This window comes from Balaenoptera acutorostrata, chromosome 2, assembly GCF_949987535.1.
Source record: "Balaenoptera acutorostrata chromosome 2, mBalAcu1.1, whole genome shotgun sequence".
Classification (NCBI taxonomy): Eukaryota; Metazoa; Chordata; class Mammalia; order Artiodactyla; family Balaenopteridae; genus Balaenoptera; species Balaenoptera acutorostrata.
In genome coordinates this window covers 96,684,598-96,693,954 of record NC_080065.1, presented here as the reverse complement: position 1 = coordinate 96,693,954, position 9,357 = coordinate 96,684,598, and positions in this window count along the sequence as shown.

The following is a 9,357-nucleotide window of genomic DNA, read 5'->3' as shown; positions in this document are numbered from 1 at the left end:
CATCCCTGGTGTCTCTCCCTCTCTTATAAGGACACCCTAACAACCTCATAATCACCTCTTTAAAGACCTCGTCTCCAAATACCGTCATGTTCTGAGGTCCTGGGGGCTAGGGCTTCAACATATGAATTTGGGAGGGACACAATTCAGGGGTTAATACAGATGTCAAAAGGCAATAACATCTAGGCCCTAAAGTCTAGAAAAATAAAAGAAGGAGAGGCAGGTGGCCATCAACGTCAGGGTGACAGCCTTTCTTCTCTTCATTCTGATCCTCTCTTTTGTCTGCAAAACATGGCATTGTTTTTAACTGATTGTCTTTCTGAAAACCCTAGGCTGTCTCCTCGATGCTTTCTCGAAGATTTTAATAAAGAGGTCTCCATTAGGGGTGAGTGGAACGGTGTGGTGGGAAGGACTGCAGGGTAAAAATCAGGAAATGAAGGAAGCCTCCGGTCTCTCGGCCCAGCAGGAAGAGCGTGGCTGAGACGTGACAGGTTTGCTGCACACAGATCTGCTTTCAGCACTCGACTTCCCCGGATTTCGGATTTCCGGATTTTCAGGTCAGAAGCAATCTGTCTTTTAGCAATTAACAATTAATGGCTTCGTAGTAATAAGTTTGGTTGGCACAGGCTTATTTCTTCAATTCACTGATACAATAACAACCATGCATTAAAAATGAACTTATTTCTATTGAGTGATATCACTTTGCTCTTGTTCTTGTTCTTACGCTGTAACTTACCTGGCATTGCCCGAGGTTCTCCTTCAGTTTCCATGATTGAAGATGACATCTAAGGAGAGGAATTTGATTCACCAAATCATAAAGCTAGACGAGACCACAAAAAATTGTTCAGTTAAATCTGCCAGGAAAACTCCAATGCAACAAAACCATCAACATTTTCCACTGTATATTTCACTGTCAGAAGGATTTTCCTGTATCAGGTCCACTCCCCTAACAGTGTCTGAACTTGAATTAATTCTGTATTACCGAATCCTCTGCCCCATATCTAGTCTCAGGAAGAGGCCTGGTATCCAACGTTTCCAAGAAAATACACAAACTGAATTCTGAAAACGGTGACCCTGGGTTCCCCTTGAAATCTTGATTTCCAGTGTTAGTTACGGCTACAGCTAGAAGAGCTGAATTAGCCTGTGGCTAATTCAAGAATTTTTGCCCAATGGATGACTTGTATAGTCAACTCCCTTGAAATCTGGAGAGTCATGCTGGTCATAAATGCAAATTTCCAGGGGGAACCCTCTGCAACTTTCTTGAAGCAATTTTTCTTTTTCTTACGATACGTTAGAAATTTGTCTGGTTGCTTATTTTATGCTATTTGCATATGACTTTGCTGTACTTTTACATGGACGATCAAAGCATACTTTGCTGGGTCCTCCTCCTTCTGTGGTCTCCTATTCTGCACTCTTTCCCTCAGTCTTCAGCAAGGATCCACACCTGTGAGAAGACCATCTACCCAACAGTGCCCTCTCCCTTCCATCTGGCAACTTGGCAGTGGGATCAGTCAGGGCTGGCTCTGAACTCCTGCCTTGTGCTATTGGCCAAATAGGAAGGGAGATTTGCTCAGTGACCTGCTATTTGCAAATAAAGAGCCCAAGACATGGTCATTGAGTGACAAGTGGCTGTGGAAAGACTTGGGTTGTCCAGTGCTGCATGTTAAAAGCACCTTCACCAGCCCAGAAACCCAGGGTTTCTGGACAGTCAAAGTGGAAATGCTTCAGGGGTCATCAGCATAGCTGCACAATATCCCCTACCGCTGCCAAACAGCCCAGCTCAGACCTTTATTTCAAGGGTGAGGAAACTGAGTCCCTGAGAGATACGGTCATTTGCCCAAGTTCGTGTAGCTAGCTCATTGCTGTAAAGCTGAGCCCATAACTCAGGTCCCCTGATTTCTAGCTCAAGGTTCACGCTGTTATACCATGTGTCTCGCAAGGGCTTCTGCACCATCCCACCCATCCCACAGTGCCACCCTAGCCTCCAGTCCATACAAGTCAGCTCTCTGCATGCCAGACAAAATAAGAGGTCTGAGAACGTGAGTTGTGCAGCCAAAAAGCCCGAAGCTACTCTTGTCTCCCTGCCTCAAGAATTGTCCATTTCCCTTACCAGCCAGCCCCTGGAGCAGCTAAAGGGCACGATGTGGCTTTGCACGCTCATTCTGCAGGGAACAAAGGCATACTAAAAGCAACTCATATTACTGGTGTCCTCAAATTCTTTCAGTGTTTCCCTGCAGAAGGTCACAGTCCTCAGCTCGGTATTAGAGGCATACCTTAGCCCGCCCCAAACCTCCCCGCTTCCTTTCTCCCCAGCAGCTCCTTACCCTGCCCGTTCTTGTCAGTGCTGGATTCTTGCCTCTTGCTATCCCATTCCCCTCCGCCAGAGCGCCCCTCCCGCACCCTTCACCTAATGCTAGCCGAGCCGCCAGACCCAAATTCTTTTTCCTAGGCGTTCCTCGAGAGGGATCCGCTCCACCTCTTCTCTGAGGTCATCCAAGTACTCCCTGAACACAGAGCATGTGAGTTCAGGTATTGTTTTCTGTGGGTCCCCCAGGCTCTCCTTCCCTAATGGCTCCCGTGCTTTTTAATATCTATTGGATACACCTTGTACTTTCTCACTTCTGTGCCTTTGCCCATGCTGTTCTCTTGCTGGGAATTCCATTTCTCATTTCTGCCTATTAGAATCCTACCTATGCATCAAAGTTCAGCTGAAATATTACCTTCCATTAAACTGTCTCTACTCCTCTGTATTCTAATGCCGTTGTAACAAATTACCACAAACTTAATGGCTTAAAACAACACAGGTTTATACCTTTATAATCCTGGAAGTCAGAAGTCTGCAATGGCTTTCGCTGGGCTACCATCAAACTATTGGCAGGTCTATGTTCCTTTTACAGGTTCTAGAGGAGGTTTCCTTGGCTTGCTCATCTTCTAGAGGCTACCCACACTCCTTGGCTTGTGGCCCCTCTTTCGTCTTCAAAGCCAGCAGGGTTGCATATTTAAATCTCTCTCTGCTTCTGCCATCACTCTGCCTCCTCTCTGTTCCTCCCCTAATAAGAATTCTGTGATTTTATTGGGTCCACCTGAATACTCCAAGAAACCTCATCTCAAGATCCTTAATCACATTTGCAAAGTCCTTTTTACCATGTAAAGTAACATATTCACAGGTTCTGGAGATTCCCCTAATGGAGAATCTATCTTTTTCATTTCTCTAACCTCATAACATTGTGTTTGAGTATCTGTAATTCAGAGTTCATCAGAGACTGTGTGTATCCTTATAGCAGGATAAATGCTTTTTTTTTTTGAATTCCAATAAAAGTTTATTTTTGGACACTGGTATTTGAATTTCATATTATTTTCACATGTCACAAAGATGATTTTTTTTCTTTTTGTGTTGAAGTACAGTTGATATATATTACATTAGTTTCACATAGTAAAATCACAGTGACTCAACATTTATGTACATTATGAGTTGATCACCATGATAAGCTTAGTAGATATCTGTCACCATACAAAGTTATTCCAACATTACTGACTATAGTCCCTGTGCTGCACACTACATCCCCATGACATATATTTTAACTGGAAGTTTGTACCTCTTAATCCCCCTCACCTGTTATGCCCAATGCATACCCCCACTCCCATCTGGCAATCACTAGTTTGTTCTCTGTATCTGTGGGCTTGTTTGTTCTATTCTGTTTGTTGGTTTGTTTTGTTCTTTATATTCTACATATGAGTGAAATCATACAGTATTTTTCTTTCTCTGTCTTATTTCACTTAGCATAATTCCCTCTAGGCCCATCCATGTTGTCACAAATGGCAAGATTTCATTCTTTTTTATGGCTGAGTAATATTCCATTATATATATTTCTCATGACAACTTCATTTCTTGGAACAGTCTAACCTCCCCTCCCCACTGCAATGTCCACATACAGGCACAAAGATAATTTACATAGGTATGATCATTGCAGAAATATCTATAGTAATGAATAATGGGAAACAACTTAAAAGTCTATCAATATGGTACTAGTTAATTAAATTGTGATATAGTAAAACAACAGAATACTAAGCAGACATTCAAAACAAGATGCATAAACTGGCATAAACTGGCATGGAAAATGTTGACAATATGTTGTTAAGTGAAAAAAAAAAAGCAAGTTGCATGCAGTACGTCTAAAACAATTTGGCTTTTGAAAGCAAATCATAACATATGTGTAATAAGTTATATATGCAAACAAAAGGATCTGGAAAATAAAGAGGTTATCACTTGCCTATGTGATTTTGGAACATTTTCACCCTCTTTGAACATTTGAACTTGATTTTACAGTTATGTTTTGCTTTCATAATTGGAAGAAGGGAAAGAAACCTATTCTGAAACTATAGCAACAGATGTTATGTGAATTCTGGAAACTAGGGAGGTCAATAATGGGCATTTGGTAAGAGACTAAAACAGAAGACATTCTTCTTTCACAGGAAACTGAAAGCTAACAAGGAGGTCCTACCCCCTTGTTAACCTTTTTGAAATTAACTGCTTTGTATTTACTTTCTTTTCCACAAAGTGACAGCACTCACATAAAAATGTCTCTCAATGACATTAGGATGTCATGATTCCACGGCTCTCTACATCTGACTCTTCCGGTGCTTCTGCAGCTTGACAGTAAGCTTAAGGAAATCTCCCAGAATTCCCAGGGTGAGGAGTGAGAAAAAAGCACCCCTTTGTTATTGAATTGGATACAGGATTCCAGGCAATATTAACAAAGGAATATTTTTTAAGTGGATTTAATTAGACTGTTCATGGTATAAATTTCTTTTTATATAGCCCCATTTGTGAATTTAGGAAGACTTTTAAATGTCATCTCTTCTTTCCTTACATTTCTGTGTCACTGTATGTATTTTTTTTCCCCTATACTCCAGAATCTAATCAATTTAGAATCCTTTACATGTGACAATTCTTTGAATTGAGTTTGGCCACCAAAATAGCAGGACGCTATCAAACTTATTTTTGTATATATGATTCCATATGTTTAAAAGTCAACATGCAAATATATGCAAAAATTCTAGAATTAAAAAAAAAAAATCTCCCTGAACTTAAAACCAGGCCTTATGGGTGGTTCCAGGTGTTTTGAAATCGGGTGCCTTGCATGTGTGGATGGGTGGTGGATGGTGAACACCAACCTTACTTTCTTCCTTGGAGTTGCTAAAAATGAAATTCTCCAGGAGACAAAGGAGATACATTCAGTGAGTGCTCCATGATGATTTTCTAATTGACAGTTTTTCTGTAGATACTTTTTAAATGAACATAATTCCATTTACGTTAGTCAACAGTACTGCCACTGTTATTCCTGGAATGAGAACCACAAGATTATACCTTTATACTCTGTCTAGTACCATGATTCCTCTATTACAGAATAATAAATCCAGTTATCTGGTTATTCAAAAATTCAACTTAACTCAATAGTATTCAGAAACACAGCAATTATTTTTTCTGAGTCTCATTTCCATTATTGGCAATCTTCTCTGCATAAAATGTCTTCTGCTATGATGAGGCTAGAATTTCAAAACCTTGAAAAATGCCTTGCTTAGTGTCATAATAAGAATTACGAATTTACAAAAACTTGGTGCTGTTTATTTCTACTTAGAATCACCTCCTTCTCTCTGGAATCATAGAATTCTTATGAGGAATCAGTGTACCAAGGAAAGATTGAAAGCACATGGAAGAAAAGAAAGAAGAAAGGAATTCAAGTGGTTGGGTTATAAGATATAATGGACAAGAGAATTCTAAGAGGTTTGGAGTGCTGCAAATATCTTCCCAGCTCTAGGCAAGCCCAAGCTTGCAGAGTACCACCCACACTCCCACCTCCTACTCTCCAGCCTCCCACTTCCTATCCACATACTCTCCTTCCCCTGACCCAGGACCTTCCCTCCTCCCGCCCACTCACCCTCTTACCACCTATCTGGATACTCACCTATAAAGGTGAGCTGATTACATATAATTCAGGATATGAATGAACATGTTTTGGGGATAAAAATCTCAACCCATTCTTAATCTCTTAGCGCATTCCAAGATACAAAGTGACCTTCCCCAGGATGGAACACAAGTATGCCCTGTTCATCCTGGGCAGTGGATCAAGTAATTGTGTTTCTGAGGATTAAAATTGCCTTACATTGGGGAAGTAAAGCCAGCTTTTTTGATGTTGAAGATTTGGGCTCATGTTTAAAGTAGAGTCAAGTCTCTTACTGATTGGGCCATTAAAGTCTTTTGTGAGAGGAAATAAAGAAATCTGAGCTTTTGGATAAAGCAGAAGTTGGCATGAAGCTAAGGAGGTTGGGAAGAAAGGGGAGGGAGGGGAGAATGGAGCCCTGAGCCAGGAGGATGTTCCACCATCGCCAAGGGTGTACTAGGAAAGGGACCAAGAAAAAGCCCTCCATGAGGAGGTTATCATAGGCATGTTAGCAAATATTTTTCCCAGTTGGAATAAGAGATTTTCAAGATAGGTGGTTGGCCAGGGAGATTTAGAGTTGCACATCTCAGACTGGTCAGTCACAGATGCCCATAGAAAGTGGGGATTTGGAAAGGATATTCACGCAAGAGGTCATGTTCTAGTGACATATATTTTTCCATAAGATAAAATGCATTTCTATTATGAATGTTTAGAATAACTAGAAAAAAATAGATAGTGAGAGTAGACAGTGGCAGGATGGGGCAGAGGGGTGGGTAGCAGTTGCGGGGAAAGGGCCAGACTTTGGGGAATACCAGAAAATAAGAACACAAAGAGAACAGTAAAAGCAACAAAGTTATTTTCAATCATAAGTGCAGAAAGATCATTTTGCCAAAGTGCAATTCAGATAAAAACCAGACAAGTAGTTTTAAGTAATCAAGACAACTAGAGTCATTGTTCTAGAGCCTATTTTTTATGTCTTCATGCTGGAATTCTTTTTGGTATGGTTTTATTTTTTAAAATATATAGCTATTTTGTTTCTTCAGACCTGGAAAATTTACACTCATGGGTAAAAGAAAGATGACAATAAGGTCAGTGATTCATCACAGATGAATATTGAGAAACTAACAATGGAGACCAAGGACAGAGCTGGAGGATTTGGTGGGCGGGGGGGAGGGAGCATGGTACAGAGGGGGGAAACGACCTAACTTTTTAAAAGGGAGAATAAAGTAGATGCTGAAGACTATTAAATTTAACATCATTCTCGGGATTTTTCCCGAGCACACGATGAGGTTGGAGTTAATCTTTTAGAGCCAATCTGTGTCACAAGGAAAAGTCATGCCAGGCTATGGTTTCCTTTATGGCTATGATTACTCTACAGGTAGATGGGGGTGCTTTAAATTGAGTGAGTCTAGACTTAAGCAAGTCACTTGACAAAGCCTAAGTTCTGTCCTTGTAATCAAGTCAGAGAAAAAGAGGCAGCAGTGATGAAAGCTAATCCTTGGACTACTGCCGAAACAGTTGCTTAAGAGTAGCCTAGGGAGCTTGTTAAATGGTCCAAGAGAGTCGACTGTGCATAGCTCTTTAGGCTCTGGAGTGAATTCCAGAAGTCAGGTTTTGGTAATCTCCCCAGATGATTCCCATGAGCAGGCAGGCATGACATCTCTGAAGGAAGCTGACTTACAGACCAAAGACAAGCTGAAGAGAGACACCCCAACATGCCATGCAGTGTTCCGCTCCAGTCAACACCCTCGTCAGGGTCTCAGATAAGTAGGAGAAGTTTATCACATTCAAGGATGACATGAAATTGGACAAGATGGCAGAGTTAGCATCTGAAATGATCTCAGCCTAAGTCTGACCAGATAAAAACCAAAGATTAGGTAAAAAAAAAAAAGCCTGTCAGTAAAATTTTCACATCACCTATGACTTCAAGTCACAGGGGAGACATCTAATATTCATTTTATAATTTGTAATATTAGAAAGTCAATGAAAAAGAATGCAGGGATCTGGCCATGGTCAAAGGTCTTTCGGTCTGGGCAGGAAGATGATTATGTATAGATCTTGTGAGACAAAGAATCAATAATGTGGTCACTTTGGCGCACGAATGGTGAGTTACAGATTTCTGTGAGTAGACTTTAGGAAAAAATAGATAATGTGTATGTCTTGAATCCAAAAATGTAGATCACATGGCATACCTTTCTTAAAGTTATGGAATCAAGTATTAAAAAAGTGTACTGCATCTCATCAAGGTCCAGGCCAAAAACGCTAGTCATCAGTTAACAACGATGGTACTTGCCCTCCTTGAAAGGTAAGCATCTTTCAATCTCAGAACTGAAAATTGAGTAGAGAAATATCTTAGAAAATTAAAACCCAATAATATTAACATTTTTGCATCAAGGAAACTTAAAATTCAACATTTTGCATACTTGTAATGTTTGGGAATTGCATTTGAATGACAGCTTTGTAACTTCAATGTAAAATATTTAAGTAACTGATTCAGACTTCTGGTTTGCAGTGGAATTCTTACTAACTATATGATACAATAGTATCACTTAAGATAACTCAGGGTTCACGATATTTGTAAACTTAATTTATTAGATTTATATGAATTATTTAGTACTTGGGAAAGTTTGCCAATCAGGCAAACAAGTTACTCTAAATGGAAATAAAATATATTAAAATTATTAATGCAATGTAAAATATGTGAAAGTGTTTAATGAACTAGTTTTAAATGTGATCAAATGTTGTTCAAAGGCCATTAGAGTGACTGCTAAAATTGCTAGGCATAACTAGAATAACAGGATTTATACATTGCATTTAGAGCCTAAGGAAGAATGAGGTTATTAAAAAGCAGTAACTTTAACAAAGTGAGTATCAATTTTTTTTTTTTTTTTAAATGATGCTTTTTTTTTTTTTTTTTTTTTTTTTAATTTTATTTATTTATTTATTTATTTATTTATTTTTGGCTGTGCTGGGTCCTCGGTTCGTGCGAGGGCTTTCTCCAGCTGCGGCAAGTGGGAGCCACTCCTCATCGCGGTGCGGGGACCGCTCTTCATCGCGGTGCGCGGGCCTCTCACTATCGCGGCCCCTCCCGTTGCGGGGCACAGGCTCCAGACGCGCAGGCTCAGCAGCCGTGGCTCACGGGCCCAGCTGCTCCGCGGCATGTGGGATCCTCCCAGACCAGGGCTCGAACCCGCGTCCCCTGCATTAGCAGGCAGACTCTCAACCACTGCGCCACCAGGGAAGCCCGAGTATCAATTTTTGAGAACAAAATCAACACCTGAATAGTCTTTTCTACATAGACAAGCTATTCTTGAGTGAATCAAAACCTCACGTTAGCTTGTCCAAAGTTGGGATGGGCCAGCAGCAAGTGTGAAAATGACGAAGGCTGGAGTTTGAGTCCTTAGAGCTCCAGTGGAGG